Source organism: Microtus oregoni, unplaced genomic scaffold (genome assembly GCF_018167655.1).
Source record: "Microtus oregoni isolate MIOR12 unplaced genomic scaffold, Mior012 000008F_ref0000371, whole genome shotgun sequence".
Taxonomy (NCBI): Eukaryota; Metazoa; Chordata; class Mammalia; order Rodentia; family Cricetidae; genus Microtus; species Microtus oregoni.
Window position 1 is genome coordinate 55,018,974 of NW_024543067.1, and position 19,054 is coordinate 55,038,027.

At 37.0% G+C, this 19,054-nt stretch overlaps 1 pseudogene; it reads right to left on the reverse strand.

Moving 5' to 3' along the window:
* Window positions 1–1,312: 1,312 nt before the first annotated feature.
* LOC121451411 lies at window positions 1,313–2,479 on the reverse strand (annotated as a pseudogene).
* Between the last annotated feature and the right edge of the window lie 16,575 nt (window positions 2,480–19,054).

Consider the following 19,054-nt stretch of genomic DNA (forward strand, 5'->3'; position numbering starts at 1 on the left):
TTAAAAAGAATGATGAGCCAGACCAATGACTCTACACTGAACACATGCAAGAAAAGACATATGAACAAAATTGTTTACTGCATGACTCACTATATCATACTACAACTTCCATAATAAGATTTTTATCTGATGTTGAGAGGCTACAAAGGCAGAGGGCATGTGCGCAGAAAGAGAAAGTGAATGAAATTGAGATGCCTGATATGAAGTATTCAAAAAATAAATAAAAAGAATTTATAAAAAGAAGAAATATGAATAATATTATAGGGAAGAGAAGTGATCTACACCCATGTGAGGAAGATGCTCAGATAACTGATGGAGGATGGTCATTGGTTAAATAAAAAGAAACTTCTCGGCCCTCATTGGTTAGAAGATAGGTGGGAGGAGTAAACAGAACAGAACGCTGGGAGGAAGAGGAAGTGAACTCAGACTCCACAGCTCTCCTCTCAGGAGCAGACGCCTGAGAGAGACGCCATGCTCCCAGCTCCCAGGCAGACGCACGCTATGAAGCTCCGACCCAGGATGGACATAGGCTAGAATCTTCCCGGTAAGCGCACCTAGGGGTGCTACACAGATGATTAGAAATGGGCTAAATTAATATGTGAGAATTAGCCTAGAAGAGGCTAGATAGAAATGGGCCAAGCAGTGATTAAATGAATACAGTTTGTGTGTTGCTATTTCGGGCATAAGCTAGCCAGGCAGCCAGGGTGCTGGGGACACAGCCCCGCCGCTCTTATTACTACAGATAACAATTCCTTCCTGTTTGTCATTGCCATTCTAGTTGAAGATAGTATAAATACATTGAGGGTGGAACTCTGATAGAACTTGTCACCTTCTTACATATATACTAAGATAGTGCTGTATACTTTTCAAAATCGGAGGAACAACATATTCCTATTACATGACTTTTTTCTTCCAATTTCTTAACTTATAGAATTTTGAAAGGTATATTTGAATCATTTGCCCAATTAGTGAAGAAGGTCATATACACCACATTGAGATATCCCAGGAATATTGGAGAAATTTATTTATTCCCCACTTAATGTATGTGATAAGCTCTACTTGCCTCAATAGAGCTGGTTTCATATATGCAAACTTAAAAAACACAAAAAGGTTTAAGAATTTTCAGCAGAAGATATAGCTAGCCAGCTTAATTGAACTCTGGTTATACAAGGCAGTAACATTTCTCTATGTGTATGAAGGTGAGAATCCATTTTTACTTTGATACATTTCTTCCAAACAATCATACACCAACAATAGTTCCATATTTAGTGGTTATAAAGTATATCCTCCCACAGATTCCAGAAGTCATGCCCTATTGCTTATTAAAGCTATTCTTTGTTGAGTGGAAACTTATCTTTTGTATTAACATTTTTAGGGCAACTTTAACAACTTAATTTCTTAGGCTGTATGTCATGAGACTCAACAGTGGCACAACAACGGTATAAAAGACAGTTGAAAATTTATTTGTCCCTGGGAGCTGACTGAAGGTGAAGGTGTCTAATGGTGTAAAACTAAGAAAACAGCTACAGCCAAAACGTAGGAAGTGCATATGCTGCAGGTATTGGATCTGCTCCCATTGGATTAATTTTAAGAAGCTGACAATGATGAAGATGTAAGAACTAAGTATTGTCATAGCTGGTAGAACAATGCTAAATACACAGGGGGATGGTGCTAGTACCTCATTGATAAATGTATTAGAGCAAGAAAGCTCCTGCAGTAGGAGAAGATTACAGAAGTAATGGTTTATCATATTAGCCTTACAGAAGAGTATGGAAGAAGTAAATCAAACAACAGTAGATGGAGTCATCCTCAATGGGTTAAGAGAAAACTCAGACTCCAGGTGTCCATATCATATACCCCAGGTTCATCCACAAGCACACATAAGACATAATATTTTAAAGCAAAGGGTTAGAGATAGCCACATAACGATCATATGCCATTACATCCAACACGTGAAATCTTGCAAGAGCAAAAGAACATAAGTAGAACTGAGCTATATATTCTGGGTAGGGAAAAACATTTTCTTTGTCACAACATTCACCAGCATTTTGGGAGTAACTACAGTTGACTGATAACAGTCAATAAAGGACAGACTGATGAGTTAAATATGTGCAGGTGTGTTAGTCAGGCAGTGGTAGTGCACGCCTTTAATCCCAGCACTTGGGAGGCAGATGCAGGCGGATCTCTGTGAGTTCGAGACCAGCCTGGTCTACAAGAGCTAGATCCAGGACAGGCTGCAAAACCACAGAGAAACCCTGTCTCGAAAAAACCAATATATATATATATATATATATATATATATATATATATATATATATATATGTGCAGGTGTGTGCAGGAGAGCACTAAACAGAATCAAGATGATCAGGCCCAGGTTTCCCATAGCTATAACCAAATGGACTCCTAGAAAGAAATGGAATGGTGGCACCTGGAGTCTGGCATCCCACATTCTCCTCTCCCGTTTTGCTCTTGAGGTCATTCTTGGCATAGCTGGCTCACTTCACAAAGGACCACAAGCAGCCGTGTGCATGAGGCTGTGAAGGTCATTGTGTTATACCACAATGTGACACCTGTGTAGGAGTTGAAGGGCGTGAGAGACCAGGAGGAGGGCCTGGTTCCTATGCACGTATCGGCCGTGTACCCACCCTCTCTGGTATTTCCACTATCCCAGGATTGTGAAGAAGAGGGGATTGCACTCGAGAAGGGCTCCACTCCTCTGACCTGGGGCCCCAGCACAGTCGGCTGTATCTGGAGCTTGGAGCTCAAGGCAACCTCATCATCGTTGGAGCAGTGATAGAAGAGACCTTTCACACAGCACACACAAGTCCCATAGTCAATCACGTTCTGGGATAAGCAAAGGCAATGTTTGTCCCAGATCCAGTTCGATGGCAGTGGCCTCGGAAGGTTCAGATGGCGGTATTGCAACTGCTGGTCGTCCTGACCCTCTTGCTTCCAGCTGTTGCCAAGAGGAATCCACACCAACCTCAGCGAGTGACCTGGGTGGAGATCAGCTCTGGCAATGGAGAGATCCTCAACAGTACCACGTATGCAGTTATCACTCAGACCTGGTGGCCCAATCTCTACTTTGACCTTTGTGACCTGGCCAGAGGATCTTGGGTTGTCGGGGACTGAACCCTCCCTTCATAAAGGGCAGCCCATACTTGGGGGTCCACAAGAATGCAACTTGCCACACGTATCCATTGGGCTGCACGTGTGTCCTAAAGAGAGCAGCCTTAAGAGACAATAACTTTTCCATATGCCTGGAAGTAATCGAACAGCCACAGATATTTCCAACTGTGGTGGGGCGGAGACTTATTATTGTGCCCAAAGGGGATGTGAAGTGACTGGGCAGGCTATTGGATCAAACATAAGGGGCCCATCATTGTTCAATGGGTCCCACTTCTTAAATTTGATAACAATCCCCAATATGGACAATGTACTTTTTACTTATGTAAGTTACTCTGTTCAAGTGACCTTCACAGAAGGAAGAAAAATAACCAGTTGGGAGGATGGTAGGATGTGGGGGTTCCAGTTTTGATATGACCGGGGACTGCTCTTTTATGTCCAGAGGTCTATCCAGCCAATATGGGGCCCACAGTTTATAGGGCCCCTACAACCGAAATTCCCCATGACCATTCCCGACTCAGGGGCTCCCTTTTCCCCTCTCCCCTCCAGGAATAGGGGCTCCTTACTCTATACCTATGCCATTGGAGGGGAAGGACTTAATTTTATCCACTATGCATTTAGCTGTCCAGGCACTAAAACAGAGCAGATGGTACTGCCTCCTGTTGGCTATACTTGCTGCACACACCCCGTTTTTATGAGGACTTGGGTATTGGAGGGGAATACCTTGTTGAGGACTACCCAAACAAATGCAGATGGAGGATCCAGCTGAGACTCGCCCATTGGATTTGACAAACATCACCTGTGTCTTGCTAAGGTTGCATTGAAACCCAATTAAGGAGAATGCCATGTCTTTAACCAAACCCAGGGCAAATAGTTGGTGCCTAAAGTCTATATCTGTTTTAACAGCGTTCCACTTGACTGCCAGACACATCCAGGCATCAATGGCTGACTTCAACCTATGAGCCTTGGAATTGCTAAAAGCTGATATGGACCAACCGAGTTGACAGGAATGCAGTTTGTCTCCAGCTAGGTCAAATCAGGCACTCCTAATTAGTGTCCCATTATTCCCTCCTTACTTTTGACTGGCCTTCCAGCTTTCATAGGCCCTGATCATCTATGTCCCTTCTCAGCTTGAAGCAGCTACAGAAAAGAATGCATCATCCCTGTCTTCAAACCAGATTGGAAAAAGCCAAGTCAGAGACTTTAATCAAAACAAATTAAATATTTGATTCAAGTTACAAATCAAGGGGGGAATGAAGGGTTTAAGAATAAGAATATAAAAATGTAGATTCCAGAAATGAGAATGTAGAAATAAAGAAATATAAAGTTGTAAGCCTAGGGGAATGAGAGGAGGTTGTCAGCAGTTTTCTTGGCAGCTTAAAATTTAACTGTTAACTGTGAGTTACTCCACTTTACAATCCATAGCTCTATTTACAAGGCAAAAGCATTGCTGGGTGGAGGTGGCACATGCCTTTAATCCCAGCACTTGGGAGGCAGAGGCAGGTGAATCTCTGTGAGTTCAAGGCCAACCTGGTCTACAAGAGCTAGTTCCAGACAGGCACCAAAGCTTCAGGAAAACCTTGTCTTGAAAATAAAACAAAACAAAAACAAAAACAAACAAAACAAAACAAAAAAAAAAAACAAGACCCAAGCATGTCTCTGCAACCTGAGAGATAATCTAAGACAACATACTGGTTTAAAAATAGATATGTGCTGAGTTATCCTTTAGGAAACAGATATACTTTTTTTGGAATATTCATTGTCCATGCTATGAGAAACTGGGGGCATTAAAGGGGAGAGCACAGGGCTTCATTAAATGCTACCTGGAAGTCCCAAGGAAGAAAAGAGATTAAGTACAAACACTAGTTTAACTGAAAAACTCTGTTAATGAAGTTTGTAAAGTAAGGCAATCTGTATCTGAGTTTTACCACGGGATTGTAAAAATTCCTTAGTTATGACCTAATGCTTGGTGCCCCTTACTATAAAAAGATGGGTTCAGAAACTGGCCTTTGCGAAAGCCTTACAAAATCCATCTCTGGCTATGATCTAACTAGCTGATGAGCGTTTGGTGGTCCATGGAGATATTTTTTTTTTATTTTAATATTTTTTGGTTCTGGTATTATTTTCTTGGAATAAAGTTTGTTTCTGGATTATTAGAACTTGGAGGTCTGTACCTACCTTTGTGTGACCCCCATAAATCCAACAATTATATTTTACGATTTATAATCTTTGGTTATAGGATGTTAGAATATTAATTTCGGATGTTTGTGAAAGCCTATGGTTGGCACAGTCAGTTTTCATCATCTGTGAAAGGATGCAGGACAGAGCGTAGAATCACATAAGGAGACAGTTTAAATCAAGAGAATATCAGCAGAGGGTTTCATAGAGGAAAAAGTTTAGCTAACTTTTATCCACAGTCCCCATCTATCTGGGAAAGTATAAGCAGGCAAAAACTGTAAAATGTTACCTCTGTATACTGTGACTACAAAGATGTCTACTCTAAGGCAAATTGTGTTTCTTAAAGGTTATCAGCTTCATGCTTTTTCTTACAATATATCATTTTGCTTGCAATTTTGTATGTATATATTCCCAGACTGGACCCTTCATGTCTATATTCTATTCCTGGACTTTTCAGTAGCATGATATCAATAACATGGATGATTCCAAAAAAAAGCTATTGAATAAATTACAAATGGTAGTGAATGAAGGGTCTAAGAATAAAAATATGAAAATATAGATCTGAGAAATAAAAATGTTGAAATAAAGAAATATAAAGCTGTAAGCCTAGGAGAATGAGAGCAGACTGTCAGCAGCTTTCTCAGCAACTTAAGGATTAACTATTAATAGTGGATTACTCTGCTTAACCACCCATAGCTGTATTTATAAGTCCAAAGAATCTCTCAACAAACTGAGAGGTAACCTAAAGATATGGCCTGAGTTCGCCTTTAGAAGATCGATATACGTGATCTGGTGTAGGAGGGTGTTCTTTCTATGTGTTGCTTTCATTGGTTCAATAAAGAGACTGCCTTGGCCTTTTGATAGGACAGCAGCTTAGATAGGTGTATTAGACAGAACAGAATGCTGGGAGGAAAAAGGCAGTGTGGCAGACGCCGTGGCTCTCCACTCCAAGATGGACACTCGTTAGACTCATGCCAGTAAGCCACAGTCAAGTGGCAATACATATTAATGGAGATGGGTTAAACTAATATGAGAGAGTTAGCCAATAAGAGGTTAGAACTAATAGGCCAGGCAGTGTTTAAATGAATACAGTTTCCGTGTAATTATTTTGGGTGGCCAGGATCCAGGCGGGATGAAAAGCAGCCTGCTCACCATTTACAACATATTATCCTTGCTGTGTGAATCTGGTAATATCAGTGTTTACTGAGCACAGGGCTACAGTAAACACTATCTGGAAGTACCAAGGAAGACAGTAGATTAAGTTAAACACTAATTTAACTGAAAAAATCTGTAAATGAAGATTGGAAAGAAAGGCAATCTGTATCTGAGTTTTCCCACAGGGTTGTGCAAATTCCTTTGCTCAGACCTATTGCTTGGTGCCCCTTGCTATAAAAAGTTGGGTTCAGAAACTGGTCTTTGCCATAGCTTTACAAAATCCATCTCTGCCTGTGATCTCAGCTAGCTTATAAGCATTTTGTGCCCCATGAAGATTTTTTGTTTTAATTTTTTTCTGGTTCTGGTATTTTTTCCTAGAATAAAGATTGCATCTGGTTTAAGACAATTTGGTAACCTGTCCCTCTTTTCCACGATCCCTGTGAAGCTAGCCATGAATAATTATGTGCTGATAATGATTCAAGTAGGTGTGTTTCAATTACAAATATGAACTATCATTAAAACAAATTTAAAACTGCTACACAGTTTCCTGTGGCCTTCAGAATAAAAAGGTAAAGAATACAGATAATCTGCTCTATAGAATTCTACAGTCTATGAGGGCAGAGGAAGGCAAACAAGACACAGGAGTAAATAATGTATTTAGAGAGGTCCTAAAGGACCACAGCCACTGGGACACTAGTCCTTATTCAGGGAATGATAATAACTAAGGTATTTTAGAGTAAGGTAAAAAGAAAAATGTTCTTTTTTGGCCCAAGTATCATATGACATAACTTATACAGGAAAAAAAAAACATTGAGTATGCTCAGAGGTATAAGTCCTAAACTTCTTTTAATCTATATTAATATCTCCTTACTTGATTTAACATAATTTGTTGTCGTTGTTAAAAGGGAGATTTATGTTATGGTCATTGATTTTTTTAAACAAAACTCTTTGTAAGAAATAAAAATCAATACAATGAATCAATATTAACCTTGCAAATAAGCATCATCTTAAGCCATAAACAAAGAGGATTGTGAGTGGGAGGGGCTCATCTCTTAAAGGGACAGTGTACGAAGGTAACAGGCCAGGTCAGCAGTTCATAACAGTATTCAATCTCCCACTATTATTATGTGGGGTTTGATGTGTGATTTAAGTTTTAGTAATATTTTGGTTCGTTTTTCTTTTTCTTTTTAAAACAAATGTGAGTGTCTATATATTTACAGCAAAGATGTTTAGCATTTAGATGTCATCTTATTGGATTTTTATTTCCTTTGAAAATACTTTGGTTTTGTTTTTTAATTTTAGTTGGAAGTCTATTGTGTTAGATATTAGAATGGCTATCCTACCATGCCTCTTGGAAACCTTGTTTGGAAAATCTTTTTCCAACCTGTTATTTACTCTGAGATGTTATTACATCTGTCTTTGATGTTAAAATTCAGAAATACTAATGACAAATTATTGTTATTTCCTCTTATTTTATTGCTGGTGGTGGTTGTAGTGTGTGTATGTGTGTGTGCATGTGTGTATGCGTGTTTGCATATGAGTTTCTTTCTTTTAATTTTACTGGTGTGAGATTATGTATTTTCTATTTTCTTGGTTTTACTTATCCTCCTTGGGTTGAAGTTTACCTTCTATTGCCTTCTGTAGGGCTGGATTTGTTGATAGATACTGTTTAGATACTTTGACTTTGCCATGGAATATCCTGTTTTCTCCATTTATGGTGATCAAAAGTTGTGCTGTATTTTTTTTCTGTTTATTTATTTATTAAAGATTTCTGTCTCTTCCCTGACACCTCCTCCCATTTCCCTCCTCCCCCAATCAAGTTCCCCTCCCTTGTCAGCCCATAGAGCTATCAGGGTTCCCTGCCCAGTGGGAAGTCCAAGGACCACCCACCTCCATCCAGGTCTAGTAAGGTGAACATCCAAACAGCCTAGGCTCCCACAAAGCCAGTACGTGCAGTAGAATCAAAAACCCACTGCCATTGTTCTTGAGTTCTCAGTAGTCCTCATTGTCCGCTATGTTCAGCGAGTCTGGTTTTATCCCATGCTTTTTCAGACCCAGGCCAGCTGGCCTTGGTGAATTCCCTATAGAACATCCCCATTGTCTCTGTGTGTGGGTTTACTCCTTGCGGTCCTGAGTTCCACGCTCGTACTCTCTCTCCTTCTGCTCCTGATTTGGACCTTGAAATTTCTGTCTGGTGCTTCTAATTGGGTCTCTGTCTCTGTCTCCTTTCATCGACTGATGAAGGTTAATATTCAGGAGGATGCCTATATGTTTTTCTTTGGGTTCTCCTTATTTAGCTTGTCTAGGATCACTAATTATAGGCTCAATGTCCTTTATTTATGGCTAGAAACCAAATATGAGTGAGTACATCCCATGTTCCTCTTTTTGGGTCTGGCTTACCTCACTCAGGATAGTGTTTTCTATTTCCATCCATTTGTATGCGAAATTCAAGAAGTCCTTGTTTTATACTGCTGAGTAGTACTCTACTATGTATACTTTCTTCATCCATTCTTCCATTGAAGGGCATTTAGGTTGTTTCCAGGTTCTGGCTATTACAAACAATGCTGCTATGAACATAGTAGAGCATATACTTTTGTTGTATGATAAGGCCTCTCTTGGGTATATTCCTAAGAGTGGTATTGCTGGGTCCAGGGGTAGGTTGATCCCGAATTTCCTGAGAAACCAAAACACCGATTTCCAAAGTGGTTGCACAAGTTTGCATTCCCACCAGCAATGGATGAGTGTACCCCTTCCTCCACAGCCTCTCCAACAAAGGCTATCATTGGTGTTTTTTATTTTAGCCATTCTGACAGGTGTAAGATGGTATCTTAAAGTTGTCTTGATTTGCATTTCCCTGATTGCTAAGGAAGTTGAGCATGACCTTAAGTGTCTTTTGGCCATTTGAACTTCTTCTGTTGAGAATTCTCTGTTCAGCTCAGTGCCCCATTTTATAATTGGGTTGATTACATTTTTAAGGTCTAGTTTCTTGAGTTCTTTATATATTTTGGAGATCAGACCTTTGTCTGTTGCGGGGTTGGTGAAGATCTTCTCACAGTCAGTGGGTTGCCTTTGTGTCTCAGTGACAGTGTCCTTTGCTTTACATAAGCTTCTCAGTTTCAGGAGGTCTCATTTATTCAATGAGGCCCTTAATGTCTGTGTGAGCTGATATTTGTGGTCTCTTAGAGTCTATAAGACATCTGTCCAGGTCCGTCCGGCTTTTAGAGTCTCCATTGAGAAGTCAGATGTAATTCTAATAGGTCTGCCTCCATATATTACTTGGTCTTTTTTTGTTACACCTTTTAATATTTTTCTTATTGTTCTATGTTTAGCATTTTAATCATAATGTGGCAGGGAGATCCTCTATTTTGACCCTATCTATTTAGTTTTCTCTAAACTCCTTGTCCCTGTATAGGCATGTCCTTCTTAAGGTTAGGAATTTTTTCTATGGTTTTTTTAAAAAAAAAATTTGATCTTTAAACTGGAAATTTTTCCTTCTTCTCTTTCTGCTATTCCTACAAGATGTTGGTTTGATAGTACCTCACATTTCCTGGACATTGATGTCAAAATTTTTTTAGATCGGCTTTTTATATCACATCTTCTATGTCTGACATTCTAATTCCACCTCTTTTATTCTGTTGGTGACACATGATTCTGTATTCCCTGTTCGCTTACCTAGATTTTTCCATCTATAGGATTCCCTCAGTTTGCATTTTCTTTTTTTTTTATTGAGAAAAGAAAAAAAAACAAATTTCCTCCTCCTCCCAGCCTCCCATTTCCCTCCCCCTCCTCCCACCCTTCTCCCCCTCCCCCCACTCCTCTCCCCCTCCCTCTCCAACCCAAAGAGCAGTCAGATTTCCCTGCCCTGTGGAAAGTACTAGGTCCTCCCCCCTCTGTGCATTTCTAGGAAGGTGAACATCCAAACTGGCTAGGCTCCCACAAAGCCAGCACATTACGTAGGTTCAAAACCCCTTGCCATTGTCCTTGGGTTCTCATCAGCCCTCATTGTTCGCCATGCTCAGAGAGTCCTTTTTTATCCCATGCTTTTTCAGTCACAGTTCAGCTGGCCTTGGTGAGCTCCCAATAGATCAGCTCCGCTGTCTCAGTGGGTAGGTGCTCCAAGGCTGTCCACTCTCGCCATACCTCTTCAACATAGTACTTGAAGTTCTAGCAATAGCAATAAGACAACATAAGGGGATCAAAGGGATTCGAATTGGAAAGGAAGAATTAAACTTTCGTTATTTGCAGATGATATGATAGTGTACATAAGCGACCCCAAAAACTCAACCAAAGAACTTTTACAGCTGATAAACACCTTTAGTAATGTGGCAGGATACAAGATAAACTCCAAAAAATCAGTCGCCCTCTTATACACAAAGGATATGGAAGCAGAGAGGGAAATCAGAGAAGCTTCACCATTCACAATAGTCACAAACAGCATAAAATATCTTGGGGTAACTCTAATCAAGGAAGTGAAAGATCTATTTGACAAGAACTTTAAGGCATTGAAGAATGAAATTGAAGAGTATACCAGAAAATGGAAGGACCTTCCTTGCTCTTGGATTGGGAGGATCAACACGGTAAAAATGGCAATTCTACCAAAGGCAATTTATAGATTCAATGCAATCCCCATCAGGGTCCCATCAAAATTCTTCACAGATCTTGAGAGGACAATAATCAACTTTATATGGAAAAACAAAAAACCCAGGATAGCCAAAACAATCCTATACAATAAAGGATTGTCTGGAGGCATTACCATCCCTGACTTCAAACTCTATTACAGAGCTACAGTGATGAAAACAGTGTGGTACTGGCATAAAAACAGAGAAGTTGACCAATGGAATCGTATAGAAGACCCTAATTTTAAGCCACAAACCTATGAACACCTCATTTTTGCATTTTCTTGATTGCTTCTATTTCATTTTTCAAATCTTAAACAGATTTTTTCATTTCTTTTATTCTTTGTCCTTTTCTCTTGGCTTTTTAGGTTTTCTTTAAAGGATTTATTTTTTTCTCCACACAATTTTCTGTGTTTTCTTGGATATCTTTAAGTGATTTAATAATTTCGTCCAATTGTTTGCTTGTATTTTGCTATTTCCTTAAAAGAGTTATTCCTTTTGTTGTTAAGAATCTCTGTCATCTTGATTCAGTTGGTTTGAGATTGCGTATATATGACTGTTTGTCACACACCCCTATGCATTCATATGTGCTTTGGCAGTTTGGAGTTATTCAGGGATTATTGTACTAAGATAGCTGTGCTCTGCTGGTGATATATTGCTGAAGCTGTTGTTGATTGTGTTCTCAACCAGGCCTCCATAATCTGGATTTGTGATAACTACAGTTTTAGATGCTGATTTCTGAGTACATCTTTGTTGGAACAGTGTTTAATGCCCTTTGTTTCTGATTCCTCTAGTCTTCTGGACTGGGTATCCTATAGTTCTGGTGACTGAAAAGTTCTCTGGACCAATAGGGCAACTCTGCTGTCACTTTGACAGTCTGTATAACTTCTGGGGTTTGTGATGCAAGGATTAACCCTGAGGTTCTGGGGTTCTGAGTACTTCTGAGGCCTGTGATAGATAAGGGGATTTCAGGGTTTTGGGTACCAGATCAGCCTCTCAGGTTCCATGTACCCCCATGACCTATGTAGCCAAGGGAGTAGTACTGTTAATAGTTCAACCCAGCTGTGACACCTAGAAACCATAATAATAACCAGCAAAGCAAGCTATCCTTAACAGTACAATAAGGCAGCGATATCATGACAGCAATCAATATCTATAAATTTGCACTTAATGTCCACTCAATAGAGGGATCTTCATGCATGGTTCTACAAGCACAGTCACCTATGAGTTGCTGATAAGGTCATGAAACATAGCAGTGGTGACTCTTTCTTCCCAGAGTTTGCTTTGCCTGGAAATCCTGCCTTGGTACTGGTTGTTCAGATTTAATTAAACTGATCAGAGTAACACTTCTTCACAGTGTAAAAAAGATTATTCTACAACACACATACCAAATTGAATATCATGAGGTTATCAGTAATAATGAAATAAAGTTTGCAGGTAAATAGAGAGAGCTGAAAATTCTCATTCTTAGTAAAGAAACCCAGATAGATAAATACAAACATTACAGATTCTCTCTCATATGATAATGCTAGCTTTGACTCTTTAGACATTTTAAATTATGTTTAAATTGTTTTTAAACTAAGAGTACCCATAGACATAAGGAAACTCATAAAATCATAATGGGAGTGACTTTTTAAAGGAATGAGATAGAATGAAGATGACATGAAGGGGGAAAGGGAAAAATAAAACAAGTGTCAAATGCGATAAGCAATGGGATAACAGGCCAGTGTAATACTATGAGGAAGGATAGCTAACAGCAAAGATTTTTAAAACTCAAATTGAAATCTGAACTGTAGAATCTTACTAAAATTATATAATACTTAGTAAGATTAAGAATATATATATTCTCTTCCAGACGAGCTATGCTACCAAACAAAAATTCAATTCTAGATATGTGTTACCTCTCTTGAATTGTTTGTCTGTGAAAACCCTTTAATATCATAAGATACTTCAATTGATCTTGGTAGTACTCTGATGCTGAAGATACCTTGTCCTTGAATCATAGAATATGTGGAAACTAAACTCATGCTCACCTGGAAACTTGTAATGCTGTTGATTAGCTTTCAGAGTACTAGAAGTTTCTACTTATGGCAGGGGAGAAGCTACAGCAGTATTGTTAATGGTGAACCCAGCAAATTTCAAGTAAGGACTAGTCTGACAACTTATACTCAGTGGTATAATAGTGGTATGAATGTTACAGAAATAAGTGATACTTTTATGATTAGATTCAAGTTTTTACTCATTGATTAAGGTTTCTACAGATGCTAAACTAAAAACTTTCTACAGTTAAAATGTAATGTAGAGTCCTAAAACTTGTCAACATATAGTCTAAAAGACTACAGAACGCTTAGCTCTAAATGTGTCATAAATAGTATAGCCCATATTTGAAGCTTCAGGGTTCATGACATAAGAGAGGGAAGAATATTTTAAGGTCTAGAATAATTGACATCTGCAGTAAAATAGTATTTACTAGACATGGTGACATGGTATGGGCATTGCACAAATGAATGCATAGTGACTGCGACTGATGCACAACATTAAGTCACTAAATATTTCTAATACAGACACATTAAAAGAGTTGGTGTGTCCTACTGTTAGTTAAGGATATATTGGTTCCCACTATGAAGTGACAGTTTTCTTCTTAGGTGTTGCCCATGAACTGCTACTAATACTATGGTTGATGATCCTATAGTCATTTACATACAGGCAGCACTAAATAGACTCAGTACAGTTAAGAAAGGAAGGCATGAAGTTAAGTGTAAAAAGTAGAGGGAGGTAGAAATTAAAGAGAAGAAATGGGGGTGGATTACATAAAAAATACTATTTGGATGTATGGAATTTTTAAATGATGTAAAATAAGAAAAAAATTTCTTATTTTCATATTTTTATGAAGATAATCATTCACATTCACACAAAATATTCTGAAACTGAATGCATTCAGAATATAGTTACAATCAATTTAAAGCTGATTTAGAAGGTTACAAGAGATCAGGAGTTACAAATTTCATTTCTTATCAATTTTAGAGGCTTTGAGTTCTGTGCAAAGGCCACAGCTGTTTCAATGTTTGTTTAAATTGAGGATTTTACCTTCAGCATGAGACCTCTATATAGGTAAGATACTATTTATATATGGCAGAATAACAAGAAATCCAGGTCACTTCTGAAATCTGTTTAATAATACCATTAATGTACACATAAAGGCTAAATCCTCAAGGCTTAGTTAGGACTTATAGTTTCCAACTCTAGAGATTGTTGAAAAGCAAAAAACATTTAAAGATTAGTTTTACAGAAAATAACATACAAAATACAACACAGGGAATATTTAGAACACAGGAAGCCCAACAGAACACTAGTCAATGAGAAAAGGGATTGTGTAAAGGAAGATACCAAGGATACAGTGTCACAAGATTAAGTTGCTGATTAACATTACTTTTCACATAAAGGAACAGGAATGGAAGATATGGAAGTAGTGTATCCATATAGAGATCACTTTTGGGAAATTTTTGCTTAAATAAGTAGCTAAAGGAGGCTTTCTAATCAGCAGAAAAAAATTATGTTCAGAAAAGTTGTATTATTTTATTTTTAATACAATTTACATATATTAAAAAATAATATAATATTTTCTCTCAAAAATTCATTGTGTCCTGATCAAACTTTGCTTTAATTATCATGACTCCTTTTGTTCCACATCCTAAACTCTAATATGATTCAAAATATTTGAATATTTTATTAATTATCCCCTACTCTGAAAAAAAATATACAACAATTTTCAGGTCTTATTTTCTTCTTTTGCTTAAGGTACCCCAGTTACATCCTCTTTTCTGTAAAGCATAGATAATGTATAATTATGTTGTATATAGTATATTTAGTTTGCCAAATATTCATGAAATATATATGCTCTGTTTCGTGTTCTATAAATTTTCCATATATTATGGTAAACATGGATTTGTAGTATCTTTATTGATTGTTTATTTACTCTCCTATTAACAATTTTTATTACTCATTTTCTCTACCATTTCAGGTCAGAATACTGGAGATATGCATGCTGAGTGTTGAAGATATGGGTGAATGGTAAACAGTGTATACTGGTTTGCAGGAAGACCTGAATTCTATTCCCAAAATGCATATCTTGCTGATTATAAACACCTATAATTCGAACTCCAGGGGAATCCAACACCATTGTTTGGATTCCCTGGCCACTTTCATCTATGTGAACACACACATAGACATGCAGAAACATAATTAAAAGTCCTAATAAAAACAAATTCTTCTTTAAAAAGAACTTTACTTTTCATTATTTTAAGTATAATATTCATTTTAAATTTACAAAGATTGTGTTATGGCAGAGTTAAAAGGTGAAAATTAAACTATGCAAACCTTAGATCAAAAGAAGTGATTATTCTTAAGACCATTTTAGTGTAACTTTTGTTTATTTTTCAAACTAAACCACAGGAGAAAATGAAGCATAAGACTGTATTCACTACACACAACAAGAAACTTGCAAAATAAAGCCAATATCAAGAAATATATTTGCAGTGTTCATATTACCCAACCACATGATATTTGAACATACTCAGTTTACATATAGGCCACCTCTAGATAAGGAGCTAATGGCACTGGAAGTCTGCTGGAAGAAGGCGGTCAATATTATTCTGGGATGTGGTTCTTAATAGGTTGCCTATGTTCTAGTACAGTGGTTCTCAACCTTCCTATTGCTGCAACAGTTTAATACAGTTCCTCAAATTGTGATGACCTCAACATAATATTCTTTCATTGTTACATCATAACAGTAATTTTGCTACTGTTATGAATCATAATATAAATATCTGATATGCAGGATATATGTTATGGGGTGTCCATATGGTTCAAAACCGACAGATTGAGAACCACTGCTCTAGTCAGTGGTCCCACACACATGGACAAAAAGCACTAATTGGATTTAGTTGACTATAAAATAGAGGGTACATAAATTTCATATGATGAGGCTGATGTAGTACGGGTCCTAGGAGGACTTGGAAGACATGACTGGGTTGTAGATATGATTGCTACACATCATGTATGGAATTCTCAAGGGATAAATAAAATATATTTTAAATGACCAAATCAGTATATTGTACATAGATATTTCACTAAGTGAATAATAGAATCTTTACTAATTTTTAAGAATAAAATAGATTGAGGTTGGAGAGGAGACTCTGTGGTCCAGAGCACTTCCATCTCTTCCAGAAGACTCAGGGGCATCTGGGCACATATGTTACATATACATAAATTTATGAACACCTGAACACACATATACATATAAATAAAATTTTAAAGTCTATAGAATAATAGAAATGAAATTTAATTTGTGTATTTAAAAATTTTAAATTATTTAATAAATAAAACTGTTTAGTCATAACAGGGACAATAAGATTAGCCTACAAATATGTGATTTGTGGAAACATTTTGGAGAAATCTCTGGCACTTCCAAAATTTGGAAACATGCATTCAAGTAGTTAATTACTTTAAGTAACACAATGTTTTTTCTTTCTAATAGACTATAAAAAAAACCCACTTAATTAACCTTATTCACAGCACAAATTGTGCTACCACAATTTTAATCAATATGAAAGACTGTTTACATTTCCCATCTCCACACACAATATAAAATGTATAAATACACAGCTGAACACTAAAAATTAATATTTTCTTCTTTTTTAGTTGCATCTCAGAAGTACAGTGATCAGATATGATAAAGAACTTTTCAATTTTAAATATTAACAAGGTTAAAAATTCTCAAAATGGAAAAGGCCATAAAAAGATTGCTATTGTAGGTTTCTCTGATACCTCATATAAAAATATGTACTAGAGGTGATAACACTGCTATATCAAAAACTCCTGGCTCTTTGTAAAAATGGAAAAATTCTGCATGTTTGAATATGTCAGATTTAACATGTCTTTGTCATATTAGATCCTAAAGGATTCATCCTGAAAATTCTAAGCATCTCTTACTAACATAAAATTACTGAGAAAATCTTCAGTGCTATATTCTAGGGAAAAAAAAACAAAATATGTTGCTATTGGAGCTCCTCTAAAAGGCTGAAAAATCTTACCTCCTTCTGATCTAGGGGCCTCATCTGGGTTGCATTTGACCTGACCTTAATGAATGGGGCACAAATCACTTAATAGGTTTGAAAATTGCCTCAGTAATTTTAAGAGTTCACCTCCATTTTGTGATGCAGATACATAAAATAATATGGGTCTCAGCCAGAAAATAAAAGGAATTCAACAGAAAAAAAAAAAGCTCAAAGAGTTCAGTTAAATACTAAATAAAAGAGCTGAATATGCTTTACTCAAAATAATAGATACTAAAGATGAACGGATTTTTTAGAACTGGTTCAACGTCATTCTAACAATCAATGAAATCTGTATAAATTTCATTGTCATATCACCTGAGTTAGAATGACATCATCAGGTTGATAGTCAGTAAGAAATGGCAGCGACACTACAGAGAAACTTGATCTTTCATGACCTATTGTTGATTAAGTTGCTAACTGATTCTGAAATCAGTATGATGTTTCTTAAAAGCTACTAGGACAAGTGCCATTTTGTAAAACTACTCCAGAAATAAGTGCAAATCTAAAGGAACAGAGATAAATGTTTATGAGCAATGTATGCATTTTCATTCAGTTGTACAATACTCACAGCAGTTCACATAAAAAATGAATTTTAAACAATTCTCAGTGGATAAAATTGTAAAGGCAAAATGACACATAGACGCAATAGAATTCTATTCCTCAAAAAGTCATTTACAATCATTTTAAGCAACATTAATTAAACTAGAAGCTATCTTACCAAGTTAAAATAGAGACAAAAAAATTGTCATATTTTCTCACACATCAAAGGCAAAAATGATTCTCAGTAGGTAAAATAATACTGATTATGACAAGTTTGGAAAAATATGGGTGAGGAATAGATAGAGAAGGGTTAACAAAAACATGAGTATATCAGGATAGATTGACTAAGTTCTAGCATTCATTACTATGCTTGACAAAAATGAATGACATAAATTCAAATAAGTTTCAATATTATTGATGAAAATTAATGATAAATATTGGAAGTAGTAGCACTTTGCCTAATTACCATAATTTGATCATCATACATTTTCTACATGTGTTGAAATGTCTTCTTTTGTCAACATCTAGTGCACTGGGGTCTCTGAGTAAGGGTCTTGTGCAACTCAGGACATAGGAGATGCATCGTATGAGCAGCTGCATAAGAAGCTTTATTTTGCATGGCCTTTTTTACAGACTAAAAGGCATTACCTCAACTCTTCAACTCCCCTTACCACATAGATGATCTTGAGATACTCTTACCTCACCCTACATGAAACATTGTCTCAGTAAAAAGCAGTAAAAAAGAATAAAAAGAAGTATAAGGAAACAAAGCACTTGCTTATCCTATTTCTGGTGGAGCATGATGAACTGAGCTCAAAAGGCACTTTCTTATCAAGGGTACAGATTCTGAGAGAAAATTGAGAAATGAGCAGAGAAAGTATGCTTCCATCTATGCTTGGTCTGCCAAGCAGTCATTTCTCAACTTTGTCTCATCTGTCCCAGGAGAAGCCTGCACTCTAAGACACATTCTTGTACTTCACAAATATGTATAACTTGTAACTGTCAATAAGATTAATATTCCATCTCCTGTTATATACACATGAATATATACATATTAGTGGACACATATTTACAAATACACATATATGTTTCACATTTATATAATATACAGATACAGAACACACCCACACACTTTGTCCCAGATTTTGAAACATGAGAAAAAAATCGGATAATAGCATACATAAATACAGGGGAAAAGTTAATAAACACAAGGTTAAATTTATTCCGCATCCTGCTATCCACTGAATTTGAAAGGATTAATGAAGGGATAGTCACTGTTACAGTGATTTAAACTATAGGATCCATTCAAAGAAGACAACATAT